The sequence below is a fragment of the Pinus tabuliformis genome, chromosome 5_1 (genome assembly GCF_031772625.1).
Source record: "Pinus tabuliformis cultivar Carrire ecotype Pingquan chromosome 5_1, CPIR1, whole genome shotgun sequence".
Taxonomy (NCBI): Eukaryota; Viridiplantae; Streptophyta; class Pinopsida; order Pinales; family Pinaceae; genus Pinus; species Pinus tabuliformis.
Genome location: NC_142305.1, coordinates 33,092,750 through 33,112,134, shown reverse-complemented (window position 1 = coordinate 33,112,134; position 19,385 = coordinate 33,092,750).

The following is a 19,385-nucleotide window of genomic DNA, read 5'->3' as shown; positions in this document are numbered from 1 at the left end:
AATTCTGATTATGTCAAACTTCCCAATAAGACAGTAACAACTTTGGCATTGAGTTCATATTACTTTCTATATGTTGTATCTATAGGAATTGATGATGGATATGTATATCCTCCTTCCACGATTCCCCAAAAATCCATTCCAAGCGATTATAGATATGTTGTGGTTCTTATCTTCCAGTAGACAAAATTGCTCCCATCGAAGATTGGTGGTCTGATGGATCCCTCGCTTATTACTCAATCTGATGGATCTTCCTTCAAGCGATCAAGCTTCTTCTGAAGGACCCGGCTCTGATACCAATTGTTGGAAATAATACTGAGAGGAGGGGTGAATCAATATTAGCAAATCAATAATCTTCTCATTTCCATTATCAGATTCATATACACTACTTTAGTTAAGGCAACCCGCCTGTATACGCAACCGTGTTTAATGCAACTAGCATATATCCAGTAAACTTATAATTCAGTTAGTTGATCTTCAATGAGTGCATCAGAACATTATTAACCATATGAATAGTAAACAGGTGCAGTAAAATAGAACAGATCATCACACATAAGAAGCACACATGAACACCATGATATAAGGTGGAAATGCAATTCGTCTCTATCTTCTTTTAATAAGAAACTTCTTTTTACAATATTTTTGTACTGGTGCAGTCTTATACCAGTACGCAAGCTTCTACCTACATAAGGCTACAACCTTCTCTCGTTCTCCAGATTCTCCTGGAAGGGAGCTACAACCCCCTTAGCTCTTGTACTAGCTGATGTACTAGTACGTAGGTGCTCCTACAGAAGGCTACAACCTTCTCTTTTCTTCTAGGGACCACGTTTCATAAATTTTTAGACCGGATCCATAAATACAAAACAATCACCACTACAATACAATCATTAACTTTGAATCACCCAACAACTGAATCACTGAAACCCTGTCATCAAAACACAGTCACCAGAACAAAGACAAGAGCCCAGAACTCTGCAACAATCACTAGAACCAACAGCAACCTGAAATATCAAATCTCATAATGTATATGCTACTTGACTATGTCAAACTAGCGTGTATACGCTCTTTCACTAGAGAGAACCCACGTAAAGATCTAAAGATAATTACTTATACCTTCGCTGCAATTTTCAACTTCAGATATACCCAGAACATAAGATATAAAGGATAATACATGCATCAGTATTCAGATATATTCATGATCATACCATATAATGATAATACATTTTAGTCTTCATGATCCCGGTCCATCAACCTTTATCAACCGCATAGGTGCCTCCTTAGTTCAGATCAAGCAAAGCATCACAAACCCATAACCAGCATACTAGATCTCATGCTTGATCAGATATTCATCACTTGCACACTTGCCCTCTAGCCTAATGATCTTCTTCTACTTATATAGGCTTAGGCCTCTCTCAATACCATGGTCCAAAACCACGTAGGAAAAATAACTTGGACCCAATAGCTGGGGTCAATACCTTGGACCAAATACCATGGACCAAAACTTAGTTTTCCGACATGTACGCACCTTTCGTTCTATAAAATTGCATGTGTACGTATACGCAACTTAGTATATCGTTAACCTGCGTGTATACGCTTCTTTGTCATAACACACCTGCGTATACCTCTCTGATCATTAATTCATTGCTATTTACTAGTTGTACTATGATCTATCATCGGAGTGAGTTGCCATCAAGGACAACACCTGTATCATATCTGTATCATAATGCCAACACTTGGACAGTTGGATTAGTTGTTATTCTCCTCTTTGGCTTTCTTATACATAACTCTTTGATAGTTTTTGCATATATTGGAATATCTTGGATTTCCTGGAGGAGTGGGATCTTTATACACGAATTTCTTAATCCTCCTAGAAGATCAAAGTTAGGATGTTCTATAGGGCATGGTATGATTAATCGTTCTGGGAATGGGGGAGAAAACGTGGTTGCTTGGTTGTGATTTTGTTGTCCGACCACATCCTCTTCTTGTAGTGGTTGTTCTACAGGTAACAGATTTTCAACTTGAGCATTTTTATCTCCCTCGATTTCTATTATGTGCCCAGACCTTAATTGAAGGTCGTTGCACTCCCTTACATCGGTTTCAAGTTCTGGTGTTTCGATTATTTGAACAGATTGAACCAGTCTATTATTAGGGTTCGGGTTGGGTTGGGCTGGGAGTTGCGGTCTTAAGTTGGACTGGGGATTTTTTTGTAGTGTATATGGTACTGAAAGTGCAGGTTGAGGGAGGGGGATGGTTCCAGCTGGCTGATTCATCGATCTTTTCCAGTTTGACTGCCAATATTGACTCTGCGAAGTGGAAGGGGACCATTGTGTTGGATATGCATTGTTTTGCCAACATGGTGGAGAGTAGGGAAAGTTTGGCCAATTAGTTTGGCTTGTTTGATTTGGCCATGGTGATGAAGGAAATGGTTGTTGTGACCAGCTTGGGAAGGGTGGTTGATTTTGCCACATTGTATTATATTCTGAGCATGATATTGTGGAGGTTGGAAAGAAGAAGATGGATCAGAGGGCATACCTGGTTGTCGTGGCTACCATTGACGGTGCTGATTGAGTAGGTACACTGGTTCTGATTCTTCTTCTGCTTCTTTGTACACTGCTTTCAAACCTAGAGTGAGGGGCAGTTCTCTGTGGAGTGATCTTTTGTACAAATAGCGCAGACTTGAACTGCATCCAGTGGGCACTCTTTATGGCTGTGTTTCTTTCTGCATCTAGGGCAGAATATTGCCAGGTTTTTCTCTGCTTTTGCTTGTTTCTATTTAGCTTGCATAATATCGAGCTGCGTTGTCAGAGTCCCCAATATATCAATTTTGAAATCCTCCAGTAAATTCCCGATTTCTACGTGGGCTACTCCTCCACCGGAGATCTTGTTGTCCCTTGTGAGCATGTCACATTCTACTGGTTTTAGCCTTGTACTGCCTCTTGAACTCCTATTACACAAATCAATAATGGCAACAAAATTTTCTTGATATATGTCACCTTTTCCCATAATATTTAGTGTATTAACCCATTGTTCCTTCATTCCTTTAATTAATGTAGTTTTTAACACATTGTCAGGTAAGGGTAATGATGCATAAGGAGATCTTTGAAGATTATATTTGAAAATGTTCACCATACTCTTCTAGTGTCTCATCAGGTCTGGCTACCATCAGAAATATTTCATCCTTTAATTCTCTATACCTACAATAATCCTGATATTTCTTTAGAAAATCACCTTTCATCTGATCCCAGTCATTTATAACACCTCCACCTAACCCCATAAACCATCGTAAAGCTGCTCCTTTTAATGTGGAGGGAAATAGTTTTAGCTTTTGGGCATCGGTGGTATAGTCATACCCCTGACATAACACATTGAATTCAAACAGAAATGCATCTGGGTCTTCTGATGTTAGGCCATGGAATGTAGGGATATGCTGCAGTGGTATGGCTTTCATAGGTGCATTTACTGCAGTGTCCACAATGGGATATTGCAGTGTGGAGGTCTGAGGTGTTTGCTGATTTTGGGCCATTTGATCAAATATGTGCCAATATCCTTCTGGGATTTCTAGGGAGTTATTCCTAGGCTGACTAGAAGGAGTAGGAATGGTCTTAACAACACTTCCTTGGTCTGGGATGATGAGAGTTCCTTGTTGAACTAATATCTGGGGGGATCTTGGCTCTTCAGGTTCTTCAGCTTTGTTCTGGATGATTTTGACAGCACTTCCCTTATCTGGGCTGCTTAGTGGCTGAACTATTCCAAGAGGAGATCTTGGTTCTTCTGTTTCCCCTGTTTCTCCTCCTCCTTCACAGAGATTACTAAGGTTCCCTTCTTGTAAATATTTTGGGCTAGAATTCTCAATTTCTTGAAAATCTTGCTCTTCTGTTTGGCTGTGCACCTCAGCAAAGGCTACAGATGGTGATTCTGTGGCCCGAAGGGAGTTAGTAGGTTGTCTAGAAGCAACTTTTCTAGGACCTACTGATGGCTGAGATTTTGCTTTTTTAATGATATCATCTATAAAGGTCGATCGGCCAAGGGTCACCAATCCCTTAGCTTTATCAGGTTTGGGTAGTGGTTTTGGATTCTTTTCAGGATTTTTCTGCTTAGTCATGCACACAACTCAAATACTTATTTCTACCCAAAGTAATCAAAAAATCTACAGGAAAGCGGGCGAGGGAGCAGGGCTGTTACATGCTCCATACGCAGGTTCTTACCTTCCATTTTTAATACCCAATTCTCTCCTAACAGGCACTTATCAAATGCACACTACTCTTCTTTAAAAAAAAAACAAATGGCTACACTCTCTTTGGCAACGGTGCCAAAATATTGAGTGATAAAAGGTGTCTTTTTAACCCCTATTTATCCTACATTAATTGTCAATCCAGGTATGATTTTTTATCTCAAGAGTGTATTCAGTCTAAGGCGGTCACTTGATTCAAGAGTAATGTTTTCTAGTTTGCAGTATAGTGATAAATACAAGAGTAAATGGATGATGGAAATAGAATCTACTTGTAATTAAAAGAAACCTTAATGCTCTGAAACTTAAATCATTCATTCAGAAAACTACAACAATTTATTAGTCAAGGATGCAATAGTGATAACTATTTCCTCTGTCAACTGATATAAATGAAATCAATCATAAACAGGACCTCCAATCTGAGAACTTAGACATCGATAGTCAATGTTCTTTACAGTTGTAGGTCTTTCAATCCACACTAAAGCAAATAACTAGAAATAACAATTGAAATGCTTACTAAAACACACTTGCTACACTATCAATTAAAAGGTGAAAGCAAATCCTTGTAGAAAAGGAACATCAACTAAGTTTGTTTAAAATATTGAACAGCAAAGCTTAATCTACAGAAATGAATTGAACAAAAATATTTACCCGAAATGAACTGAACAACAATCTTTAGATAATAAAGGAACAACAAATCTCATTAAGTGTAAACACACAACAACTATAAAGTAATTGAATCAGTAATGTTATTTTGGTAGAGTGAACATTAATCGCAGGTATAAAGGAACGGAAATCGTGATTATAATTGAAAAACAATTAAATGAACAGTATTTTAAGTTGTGAGTGAACAACAGAATCTAAACTAGACAGCGTAGTACTGTTTCAAAAGGAACAACATGACATTGAGTTATGAATAACAATCATGTTATCAACGCAGTCTAATTATGATCTAGATGTAACAGAGTAATTCAGCGAGATGTTCAGAAACAAAAGATTACCGAATAAAGCGAATTAAGGAAATGCAAAATAAATCAAACCACACACAACTGTAATTGTAAAATAGTGATACAAGAAGCAAGTGGATCCACCAGGGCCAAGCCCTTAGCCACCAGGAAAGCACTGTTGCATTTACTCCAGGATCAGATAATGGAACAACAACTGAGCTATATATTAATCATATATGGCAGAGTTACAGCTATCGCTCTTCAAAGATAGTCGATGATCAAAGTTGAAGTTACAACAGTGATTCTGAAAAATCAATCCCCTCCTTTTTCCTCTTTTGTCTTACAATCGCTACCCCATTTATAATGGGCAGGCAGATACATCAAGGTTATATATAACTTTTGAATTAGTGATCCCTCAGGATCAAAAGATCCTGAGGGCTTCGGTTACTCTTCCATCTTCAGTTGTCTTCTTGTCCTCTTGTGCAGCCACTCTGTTTTCTTCGTCTTTTCCTGAGCTGCATGCTCCAGTCTCATTCTTCTTGTCTAGACATGATTTCTTAATGTAGGAACAACAGTTTCCTTGCTTTTGTTTTTATCTTCCGAATAATGATTTTCTATTCCCCTCACTTTCTGTATAGAAAAAGACAATAATTAGTTATTTTGTATTAATAAAAATATCCTTAATTCTATCATAATTCTTTAACATATTACCATCTTAGAATGTAAAGGAGTTATGAGTCAAAGGAAAAGATAAAGAAATAAATGATAAATACATACCTCTTCCATCGCTCAACTATCTTCATTTGGCTATCATAATACCTCATTTCATAGATCTTGAGGAGGAGGCCAATAAAAATCTAGGAAGATGATTTGGGACTTTTTTGGTCTCTCCATTTTCAATAAAACCATATTTTAGTCCCTTAAAACAGCTTCGAAAGTTTAGGCCTGAAAAATTGCCAAAAATAGTAAGTTGTGCTACATTTAAGGAAACTGAAAAGAAACAACAGTGGGGGTCCAAGTTGAATAGGCGGGTGGCCACCAATATCCACTTGGATCATTCAGATAGATCTTATTGTTTTAAAGCATAAATATTTAAAAGGAAATAATAATAATAAAAAAGGCTCCCAATCAATTTGTGTTGTACCAGTGTTCAATCCAATGGTATGGCTGCTTCCCAATTTCCATGTTGTCCAAGTTGAAAATCCTATAAGTGAATGGAGGACAAATGAGAGATCAAAGAAACCTTTATTCAATTAAGTTTCTTGGGTAAATAACCATTGGTTTGTTACCATGATAGTGAAAGATACAATGCAATTGCATTACTATGACTAGAGAAGCAAAGTGATGCTAGAAAAGTTAATTTTGAGTTGAAAGGGTGACATTAGAGTAGGAAAGATGTTAATTTTTGGATAACAATGGTATGTTTTATGCTTGAAACAATTACTTCAATGACCTTTTGTTAGCCCATTAACAATTTGCACTTATATTTTAATATCAATCACATAAACCATTAATTTTCATTGACAGTAAGTGTAGGTAGAACATAAACAGTAAATGTAGAAGACAAGTCAAGACAAGAGAACAACAATATTTTGCTAAATCCAAGGAAAAACCCCGAGAGGGGGAAATACTTAATAAATCCTTCTTATTATCAAATATCAAATGATCAATAGAGAGAGAATATCCAATAGATTACAATGATCAAATTCAAAGTCAATGTTTTTGCAAAGAATCAAAACCAATATCCAATTGTCAAAGTCAAATCTGATAAACCTGATGGGAGACTGCAATTCTGAAAAGTCAACAACAGTGAACATGCCCTAAATAGTCAAAAGTCAATGATCAACACAATAATCAAACAACTCTTCTTGAGCTCGGTCAAAGTCAGAGATACTCGACCTTCCTTAATGGTCAAACAATAGAAAACATAGTCAACAAAATGGCAACGAGACCTCATCAAATGATGATGTCATCGTGCGACTAAAATAGTCCTCCAAGCATACTGTCAAATTCAGACAAACATCACCTTCTTCCTCAATTTTCATGCCAAACAATATACCATGCTAGGATAGATCCTTTCCTGGTCAAAGCACAACCAAGCAATCCCTCAAAGCCGGAAAGTCAATGTTGGTCAAAGTCTCCTTAGAGCATAAAGTTAATGTAGGTCAAATCATCTCCAAGAAACTCATACATGTGGAAGAACAACTTCTTCAGATGTACGAACCAATCAAATGAGGAGAGAGAATGATGTGTGAGATGTGCTAAATGAGGTTGAGGGTCTCATCTGTTTATATGCATTGGATGGTGTTGTAATATGAAACAACCCCCCCATTTATGTATAGTAATAGCTAATGTTACACATATAAATGGGGATCCTTTTCTAAATTTTTTAGTTTTTAGAAAATAAATCCTAACTCTAATAAATCACCTTGAAAAAACTCTTAGAACGACCCAAGTTTAGGATCCCCATCGCAAATCACATTTTTCCATGTGATGATCATAAACACCTTAAATAAATTGTGATATTTGATCAAGGTTCTTGCTACGACATACTGATCAAAACCCGTTAATAAGTCGCAATTGCAATTTGCAAGAGTCGCAAGTAAATAAGACCTCCAACATTGTCATCCGCCAACGATTTGTGAAATGCAATATTGCGGTATCTACAATCGTATTTCACATTATGAACAGGTAGCACTATATAACATTACTTTAAAAACTACGATGCGTGAATCAGGCAGCAAACGTGGGAAGTAACTGTGTTTTAAATATAATAATGAACAGTTTGACAAGGTAATTAATATTTAGCGGCCTGAGGAGAGGTAATGATTTTGTAAGTTATGGCTAGTTAATGTTGAGTATCTCATTTGAAATCCTCCCATGATTCAAAGTATTTTCACAAATCTTTCAACCTTAATTACCCAATATTGTCTACACTGATATATCTCGTCCATTTCAGGCAAGCTACAAAAGATATGTCATTGTGGAAGGTGATGCAGAAACAGAAAAAGCTGAGCATTGCAGAGTCCGAGCTTACAGAAATGTCTCCTATATTCTCTGATATGGTCTGTAGCGCTGATGGGGGTGCAACAGCTTGGGAGGTGATATACAATAGGCTTGAGGACGAGCATCCCAAGATTACTGTCACAAGAGCGACAACTGACTCAATAATACCTTCGGGACTCCAATTCAAGGATTTTTCCTATTATTTCTTTCATAGGATTGGAGTGAGAGCTAAAATCCTCCCATACATTGATATGATCAGGTGGGTGGTGGAAAACCTCACCATTGAAGATAGGCAATTCAGGAATTTGAGAATGGAACTCATGGGGTCATTTAGAGCAGAGGACCTGAAGAAAATGTACCATATACCTGACCCTCAGGATATATATGATAAGACATATGTGGCCAACTTTGCAAAGAAGAATGAAGAACCCCTCAAGATGATTTAGGGCTGGAGAGTATTGGAGAACAAGTTCAAATTTGATAAAGCGGGTATGTATCCTATAGCCTCTTTGGCGAACCCCTACAAATATGCAGCTGATATGTTATGTATACTATACGGGTTACCTAATAATGATAAGTTTTCCATAGAATGGATTCCTCTGATTGATGCCTGTGTTAATTCCCACATCATGAATTGGGCCACCATCGTATCTAATAACCTAGCCACCATCATCACCGAATATCAACAGAAGAGATCCTCCTCTCTAGGGAACCTTCCTCCATTCTATTTTGGTGCCTACATTATGGACGCCATCTGTTTCTGCACTAAATTTCCAATAATGGTTGGAAATGGACCTTGCAGGACCGCTACCCTATCCATCTCAGCCATAAGCAAATTTGGGAATCCCAGTATCTACCCCATTTCTATAAAATATGTCATGTTGTTATTTTTCTACTGCATCAATTATTTTTCAGTAAGAAATCCCTTAGGTTTTCCGAAGAAGTTGCTACAGACCTTCTTGCTGTCGGCAAATATTTTGTTGAAGAAGGGTTCACCTACATTAGGTTTTTTGGTACCACTATAGACCCACATGTCCTCCCTCTGTATGTTTCCAATAAATTGTTAGCAAGATAAATAGCCCACTAGACCGTGGGAAAAGTCTTGACCAAAGTTCTCAAAGAAAGAAAGAAGTTTTTATGGCCATCTTTTCCTATCAAGTGTGGTTCTTTTTCCTTAGAAAATTTTAATGATGCGATAAAGGAGTCAATAAGCCTGGAAGGTCTCAGGCTCCATACTTTGCCCAAAAGGCAATTTGATCTAGACAAGATAGCATATAACATCACCACTTCGGTAAAGATCAAGCCTTATAACCATGAGGCTAATAATTCTGAAGAACTTCTACAGTTGGCTCGATCCTTCGAACAATCATTCGAATGGGCGAGTACAAATCTGATTCCTCGTTATTTTGAGAGCTTTTAGGAGTTCAGAAACAAAAGGCTCAAGGTAATCCCACTACATTTGTTGAAAATTGAGGACAATCCTACCCCTGGTGTGACTATAAACAACGAGGCACCTGATTCGCGCTTAGAGTCTCATACAGATACAGGGAAATCACTGAACATAGAGAAGGTCCAAGACATCAAGACTACTGTAGAATCCAACAGGAGATCAGCCGAAAAGCAGGGTATGAGTACCCCACCCAAAGATATTGTTTCAAAGATCAAAAGTAGTAGTCTGGAGAAGGAGTGGGATCAATTCAATATGAAACTACAAGAAACTCCTAAGATGATAGATGCCCAGTAAACTATGAAGTATCAAACTCCTCTCAATGTTCAAAAGAATACAGACTCTAAACCAATGGATGAGCAAGTGATGACGTCTCAGTAGACTAAAATCATCACCGATTTCCCCACATCGGAAATTGTCTTGAGGGTAACTGAAATCCATCCTCTTGATGTATTCTACGACCCACTACACAAGGTTGTAGTAAGGAGATAGAGGAAAAGGAGAAGGATTGAAACAACTAAACTATCACCTACGAATGAGAAAATGGACATAGTTTGGAACAATGTCCCTTCCAACCTAGCTGAAAAATTGACGATATTGTCACAGTTTACTGGAGCATACACAAGTGCTATAATGGACAAGGCTACCAAAATATCTCTTTTGTTGAAAGAAAAAGAAGAAAAAATTGCACAGCTCGAGCAGCAGCTCGAAACAGAAAGGGCAAGTGTGAACAGGTAGGCCGCTGAGCAGCTAGCCCAATTGCAACAGAGCATGGAGGTGTTGAAAATAAGCCATGAAGCAAACATATTGGCCAAAAATATGCAACTCCAAGACTTGCAACAAGCTATGGAAAAATATAAGGATGTTCCTACTGTTGAGGAATTTATCAAAGAGGCACTAGAGCTTAATTCTCTCTTATTGAAGCAGCAAGAACAATTTTGCCAAAAGATGTCAAATATCTCTCCTTATCTGATCACTAGTGACCAGATAATAGATAAAACGATTGATAAGAGAATTGATTTTACTGATCTGAACACTAGAATCTCAGAGTTCATTGAATGGAAAGAAATAGAAGAGGGCAGGAAAGCCAACTGCCTAAGATTGAGGAGACACACAAGGACATTCTTTTCACATATTGGGATGCAAGGATCAAACAAGCTGAACTAGCAATGGGAAGAGTGGCCGGGGTGTCAAATAATATAGTAAAGGTGGTAAACCATACTTTTTTTGCCACAAACTTGGTGAAAGAAGGAAACCCGAAAGAACTATCCGATTTGAATGAATTGCATAACAGATGGAAGGAAAGGGTAGAAACGCAAAGGGAAGCAATCGAAAAGTTGGAAAAGAATGATTTGAAGTCGTATTGGCAATACCTCGTCAAGCCACATAGTCAAATCATGACCCTTCACTACTCTCTCCATTTAACTCAACAGATGTCGCCACCCCTCACAGATGCAATCTTTGCAGGATAGGTCAGAACACATTTTGGGGCACCTCCTCAAGTCAAACCAATGGCCAATATATGTGATTCAAAGGACAAGCTGGAATACAAAAAATCATCATCATAGCTTCTACCCATCAAGCCATTATTTATTTTTGGAGTTAGTTAACTAGTTAGGAGGAAGGTTGTTTGAAACCTCCTCAAATTTTTGTATAATTTATTTTTGAACATTAGTTAGAATAATATTTATACCCTTCTCATGCATTTAGAGAAGGGTCCATAATTTTTATCAAAAACATTTGCAAAGAATGCACTATTGTATGTTTGTGAATGCTTTGGTGAAATTATGGAACATGATCGTTTCTTTTAAATATCATACTACTTTCCTTTGTTGATGCACTTTTGTATACTTGGAAGATAATTTGATCTGAAGAAGGAGTTGATCTATGTCATTAGTCAAATGAGCAGAACTTCACATATATGGTACTTCTAACTTATGTGATTATCCCTGTTTCTATTTAATTAGTGACAACACTTTATTTTCATGAATTGTATATGAGATATCTTTTTCTATTAAAGAATTAATTGCACTATTGCATGATGCCTAGATGAGATTATTTATTTTCATATATAAATATCATCATATATGAGATATAGTTTATGCATTTCTTTGAATAACTATTTAGTGAAAGAAATTATCTTTACATGTTTTCATCTCTGTTTTATGCGTGATTGATCTTTATTATCACATGTCAAAGGATATATCTTTGTAGATCGCATATTATACAGAAATACTAGGGTTTATATTAGATTAAGTTAGCTAGAGTTTTGCATGATAGAATAGGTCATCCAAGTTATCATTATTCTATTGCAATCACTCGTAAACCACCCACTCTCATTTTAAAACCGATACTGGGAAACTGGTCCCATTATCCCCAGTTGGAGCCACCACTTTAAATGGAAAAGGAGTTGTTTTAAGGTCTAAACCGGGTGGTTAACCCCCATGTCAGAGCAATAGAAATTTGAGGCTTCAATAGAGGGAGATTAATTTTTCTAATTTCACACCAATCCAACCTTGACCAAATGTGCACCTATGGGCTTGACATCAAAAATATATTTCTCCTCGTACAAATTCAGTGCTTCCGAGGTCGATTTTGGTCCTCTCGAAAAGGGGAATTTTTTCCAATAATAATGTTAGGCCAATGGGATTCCCAAAGTGAAATATGGCCCTAATTACACATTTTAACACTCCCTCGCAACTATGTAGAATTCCACGTGCCAATATCCATCCATCATCATGCCGTCGTGATCATCATGTACTATCTTTGCATCTCATCTCATATCTGTTGAAGATTGATATTACGGATAATAAGAAGGATCAATTGAGAGTGAGTCACAATACATTGCCACTCTCTTCCTACATACGAAAGATAATCCACATAACTAGGCATAAAACCTCAATCAGACTTGATCATGAGCGATCAAGTTTTTGAACATCATGCATCCTAGACATAAGGAGTATGAAAACACACAATGCATCCATCTATATTTTTACGGTCCCTAACCACTTATTCCAAGTCAATGTCCAAATGAGAGGTACTTCCCAAGAGTCCTAGACTGCAAGGGTAAGATGTATGTTAGGGCATCAATAGGAGAAGGTGAACCACTCACCTTAAGCTCAAATAGTGTCCTCCATAGGGGAAGGTGAACCACTCACCCCATGCTTAATCATTATGGGGTATATAATCCACATGGGAAGGTGAATCACTCACCATGTGCTCATGCAGCTCCAAGAAGTACCCCACGCCCCCCAGGAGCTTCTAGAGCTCAATTTTCAACTCAAGTGTGACCCTCATGAGAGGGTCTTTCCATGAATCCAAGTCTCTCTTGGAAGAGTAAGAAATTTTCCTTCCCCAAGGGATTCATGAGGATGTCAGCAACTTATTCATTAGTTGTGATGTGAGGGAGCCTTATTTCTCCTCGTTGTACCATATCTCGGATAAAGTGGTGCTAGTATCAATATTCTTGGATCGGTTATGGAACACACGATTCTATGAAATGCAAATCCCACTTTGGTTATCGCAATAAATGACGATGGTAGTCAACACATGCTCAAATAGCTTCCTCAACCAAATAACTTCACAACAAGCCATACTAGTTGCAATATATTCAGCCTCGATGGTGCTTAGAGTAACTTATTTATGCTTCCTTCTCATCCAAGAAATCAAAGTAGATCCCAAAGAGAGGTAACATCTTGACGTGATTTTTCTATCCACCAAAATTCCATCCCAGTCAACGTCAAAATATCCATGTAGCCTCAAATTCCCGTTAGTATATCTTAGTCCATAGTTGATAGTGCCATGAAAATATCTTAGAATATTATTTGCAGCAATCCAATGTACATGATGAAGTTGAACCATAAATTAACTCAAAGTATTTACACTGAAGCATATGTCCATTCAAGGGTTTACCAAGAACATTAGGGCCCCCACAAGTTGTCTATATTCGAAAGGATTTGCCAATTTAGGACCAACTACATGTCCACATAACTTCTTGAAGTTTAGTTCCATCGGAGTAGACACATATTTGCATTCCACCATGCCACATTTTTCTAAGAGCTTCACAATTTATTTCCATTGAGAAAGGAAAATATCGATTGGATTTTCTTAGACATACAGGACTAGGAAGTAATGCATTAGTCCTAGGTCCTTCATGTCCAATTTAGAAGTCAACTCCCTCTTTCATTTATAGATGAGAGGGTTTGCAGCAGTTATAAATAGATCATCGACATATAAGACAAAAATAAGTGGCATTTTCCTTCTAACCTTAAAGTATAGGTTTGGATCGACATAGCTCCTTGTAAATACTAGCTTCATAAGAGAGCTATCAATGCTCTCATACCAAGCCCTAGGGGCTTGATTTAACCCATAGACAGATTTATTCAACCTGCATACATGTGTCCTTCTATATTGTACTTCAAACCCCTAAGGTTGTTCCAAGTAGACTTCCTCCTTAGGTGAGCCATGCAAGAACGCAGTCTTGACATCCATTTGATGTAGGCTTCACCCTTGATTGGTAGGTAGAGAAATCATGGATTGGATAATGGTGTCTCATGAAATTGGTGCAAATATTTCATCATAGTCAACACCTTCCTTTTAAGAGAAACCACGAGCCATGAACCTTGTCTTATATTTTTCAACACTTCCATTGACTCCATGTTTAATTTTGTAGATCCATTTTGAAGTGACCATGGACTTGTCCTTGGGTCTAGGAGCCACTTCCAAAACATCATTCTTCATAATTGACTCATACTCCTCAGCCATTACATCTCTCCATGGTGTTTTAAAAATTCTTCGAATGTTCAAAGTTCAGTTTGAATGATAGTACTCATGGCAGCCAAATATCCTTGATATTTATTATGCTTCTTACTTTCTCAAAGTGTTCCTCTAGGGGCATAATGTTTTTCTGCATCTTGAAGAGTATCTTGGAGCCATAGTGGTATTTTATTTGAGGTACATGGATCACAAGGAGGTGGATCAAGAGGATTCATTGGACCAACAACATTGAGCATAGGCTCATCCGTCAGAGGTTCTTCTTGTTTTTTAGCATCATCATGATCCTTCCTTGAGATGGGGAGATATATACCTTTCCTGAGGGTAGTGTCTTCATAAAAAGAAACATCTCTACTTATACCTCCCTTTGACTAGGAACATAAATTCTATATGCCTTTTAATTTTCATTGTACCGAACTAATACACCTTTCTTCCTAGAAGCTTCCAACTTGTTCCTTTTCTCTTTAGGCACATGAAAATAAATAGGGCAACCAAATATTCTAAAATAAGAAACATCATGTTTCTTACCAGTGAAGACTTCTTTGGGTGTCCTCAAAATCCAAAGCTTGATGAGGGCTTCTATTTTGAACATATACAACAATGTTAGAAACTTCTCACCACAAGAATTTTGGTAGACCTTGATCATATATCATGCCATGGGTGGCTTCCATAGTAGTTCAATTATTTCTTTCAGCAACTCCATTTTTCTATGGAATATACAAAATAGTTGTCTCCCTCTTAATGCCTACCTCTCTACAAAAGTCATTGAATTCATTAAATTCATATTCAGTTCCATTGTCAATCCTCAACATATTGATATTATTTCATGTTTTATTCTCCACCAATGCTTTTAAAGAATGGAACAATTTGAACACTTCATCCTTCCTCTTCAATAAATAAATCCATGTTTTGCATGAAAATTCATCCACAAATATTGCACAGTGTGAGTATCCTCCTAATGATGTTACTGGCAAGACACCAGACAGGTTAGAATGGACCAATTGAAGAATGTTGGTTGTCTTGCTCTCCCTAGAAGGGAATGGCCCCTTTGTATGTTTCCCAACTACACCATCTTGACAAACTCCTTCATGGTTCATATGAAACTCAGGCATTCCTATGACCATATTCCTTACGCCAAGTAAGGATTTGTAATGTAAGTGGGAAAATATCTGGTGCCATAGCTCACATTGAAAAGAGGTATCACTTTCTAATGTTCCCAAAGGAATTCCACAAACTTGATAAAGACAATCAACCCTAAACCCAAGAGTAAAATCATCTTTGAAGTTTCTATGTCATACAGGTACCTTTCCATCAAAGAAAGCTATGTTGAAGCCTTTGTCTTCCATTTCAAAAATAAACACCAAATTATTCTTTAAATCAAGAACATACAAGACTTGTTGAAGATATATGGTTTGACCATAGTTCAAGTGAATAGTAACAATTCATATCCCTTTCACGGGGTAGGTGGCATTATCTCCAAGAATAATTTTTAGATTAGTTTTCCTCTCAACTAAATTTGAGAGGGCCTCCTTATATCCAATGAAAAGACTTGAGCCTACACTATCAATTAACTAATGATCCAAGGTATCTGGAGGAGAGGCAGTAGGTAGAGAAAAAATAAGATAAAACTCATCTTGTTTTTCTACAACATTATTTTCATCATACATGGCATTTCGTGTCCTCTTGGGAGGTCGATTATTTATGTCTTAGGCAGTGGAAACATTCCTTTTTCCTTTATTGTTATACATATTGTTTCTTTTATTGTTGTTTCTTTTTTAATTGTTGTTGTTGTTGTCATATCTTAGAGGATTTTTCTTGTGAGGACACTCTCTAGCATAGTAGTTGAACGTTTTGCAATTGTAGCATCTTCCCTTTTCTTTTCTTTTCAATCCTTTCTTAGATCCTTGACCTTCTCTCTCTGAATTAGATGGACCGACATCATTCCTCCTTTTAACGTGTGTAGAGAAAGAAATAGGTTAATTTCCATTGTAGGAGTTATCTCTCTCCATCATTTCCTCTTGAGTGCATCTAACCAATAACATCAAAACTAGGTATCCTGCCATTATTGAGAATGGTGGTGACAAATGTATCCCATGGCCTTGAGATACCTCCAAGTGCAATGAGAGTGAGTTCCTTGTCAGCAGTAACTTCTTAAATAGATAGCAGGTCATTCTTGACTTGAGTTATTCTCATAAAATAGGATTCAATAGGCTCCCCTTTATCCCTCTTAATATCCTTCAACTTGTTCTTGAGAAAGAGGATTTGATTTGCATTGTTCACTTTGAACATCTCAACCAACTTATCATACATTTCCTTAGAAGTTCCTAAATAAGAAATATAGGCAACCAAATGCTTTTAAATGGAGTCAACAAAAATTTTCTTAGCTTTGACCGCACCTTTTCTATACTTTGTTCTACCAGCGATAGGTGCATTTGAAGAAGGCTCCACCACTTTCCCTTGCACATAGTCCAATACTTCATGCTCCTCTAAGGTCAAATCAAGAGTTATCTTCCAGGCATGATAATATAACTTATCAGTTATCGTTGAGGTTATCCTTTGTCTTGAAATAAGAAGTAGTATCCATTTAGACTGTCCTTTTCAACAAATACCTTGGTGATTTATTTTTCTCTTGCTTAGGCTTGTCCTCACCTTATCTTTGATACGATGTTAATTTTTGGATAACAATGGTATGTTCTATGAATGCAAAAATTACTTCCACATCCTTTGTTCGCCCAATGACAAATTCTGCTTATATTTCAATAACAATCACATAAACCATTAATTGACATTGACAGTTGATCCAGAAGGATCTCGTCAGATCAGTTGCACAGGTTCATTGTCAGTGTTCAGTGTCATCGTCAGCAATTTAGTTTGGTGTCTTTCACTTTCGACAATATTGTTATGGTTCAGGTTGTTCAGGTGATGTCTATGGCTTTTGTCATGGTGTTCAATTGATATGGTTTTCGACGTGGGTTTGTCATTCCTTTTGCAAGGATTGGCCATCGAAATGTGTTGTCGTCCACTTGCAGGTTTTGATGTCGACGGGTTCTTCGTCATGTGAAAAATGTTTCTAATGTCTCTTTGTGACATTTAGTTGTAAAGGGGTTTTCTCATTTTATGTAAAAAATCCTAATAATTAAGAGCTAAACCTAATACAAAACCTATGCTAAAAATCCATGTATCAAACCTAAACCTAGAACCTAAATGCAACATTCAAAAATGAATTAAGACCTAAACAATATGTGCATACCTATTGGACTTCAATGTATTAAAAACATGTTTCAAAACCTAATGCAACCCTAAACCTAACTCTATACCCACTCTCGGCCATGTAAATACATTACATTACAATATAAAACATTACACATACACAGTCCATAACCGCTATCGAAACCATGTTGGTATAGTTACCATGTGAGCAGCAAGGATGTAACCGTCAGCAAGAAATCGTAGCGCGAGAAGACCGCACGGGTGGTTGACATGTGAATGGTGTGTTAAACCATCATGGAGATGTTAGCGTATATGAGTTGCAGATAACCGTAACCACAAACCAGAACTGCCGGAGCACCGTTAGCCGTGACCATCGGGGCAAGAGTGGAGGTGGCAGTCTGTGGCTGGTCACATGTAACCATCAGCCTCCTCCACTTGGATAGCAAGCCACCAGCGGGTTCAAGTTTATCATAAGGTTTTAAAATTGGTTTTAGTTACAGTTCGGTTAAAATATTAATTCAAAGACCTAGAACCATATCCTAGGTGGCAACTCTTGACTAGAATAAGACTGAAAACCCACCTAGAATGTAGCCTATTCATTCCTAAACTCAGCCTAAGGAGTTTGAATGCACCTGGTGGATGTTGAAAAGTCCGTTTTGGTTCATTGAAGGGATATTGGAGATTTTGGTTTTTGTATGCAGATTCTGGAGGTTTTACGCAGTTTTTTTTCAATGTAACAGGAGCATCGGGAGTCAGAATTGGAAACTGTGACAGACATTGGAAAGCTAGTTCAAAAAGTTATCCCTTGATAGTGACCAGAAGTGCCTGCATGCATATTCAGCTTGGTCAAATCTCTGTGTAATCGACCTCTTCTATTTCAATCCTAATAAAGCGGTCTCCCATCTTGAAAGCGGGCCCGGAGACGTAGTCCATTAGGGACAAACTCCATAATAAAATTTGCTATTTGGTATCGCTGTGTTTTAATGTTTTCATTTCTGTTATGCATATTTCTTATGTTTAATCAGCTGTCATAAAGTCTTTCTTCTCAAGCCATTTCCTCAATTTCCACACTTTCAGTTAACAATCAATTCAACAATGGCTAATCACTTCTACTTCAGTTTTAACTTATGATCATTTCAGATCATATAATTTGGTATCAGAGCAGGTTGTGTTTATATAATTTTCCAGTGAATGTTAACCAGGTCAAAGTCGCAATGAGGAGAAGGAATCCTTGAGCAGATTTATCCAGAGATTGGAAAGCGACGAGTCATTCATAAGTCAACCATGACAGGATCTGATGCAGGTGAAAACACTGAAACTAAGATGAGTGATGAACAATTTCAACAAGCATTCTTGACTATGCAGCAGATGTTGGGAGATCTGTACGAAGACAAGAAGGTAGTAGATGCAGGTTCTTCTTAAAAGACATCGAAGAAGGACAAAGGTAAAGGAAAGGCTGATAAACCACCTTCACCTCCATATTCTTCTTCTTCTTCTTCTTCTTCCAGTGCAGAATCTAAAATAGAAAAGAAACCTAAGAAAACATCTCTTTTGAAACTTGATGTAAAATTTGAGTTACCTATTTATGATGGCGAAATGAATCTTGAAAAGTTAGATAACTTGATTAAGCAGTTGGAAGTGTATTGTCGTATTCATAACATATCTAATGATAAACTGAAAATTCAGTTAGCTACACTTAGAATGGGGGGAACAACTTTAATCTGGTGGGAAATTAAAACTTAGATAGATGTAAAGCATAAAGGAGAAGTCATCTCTT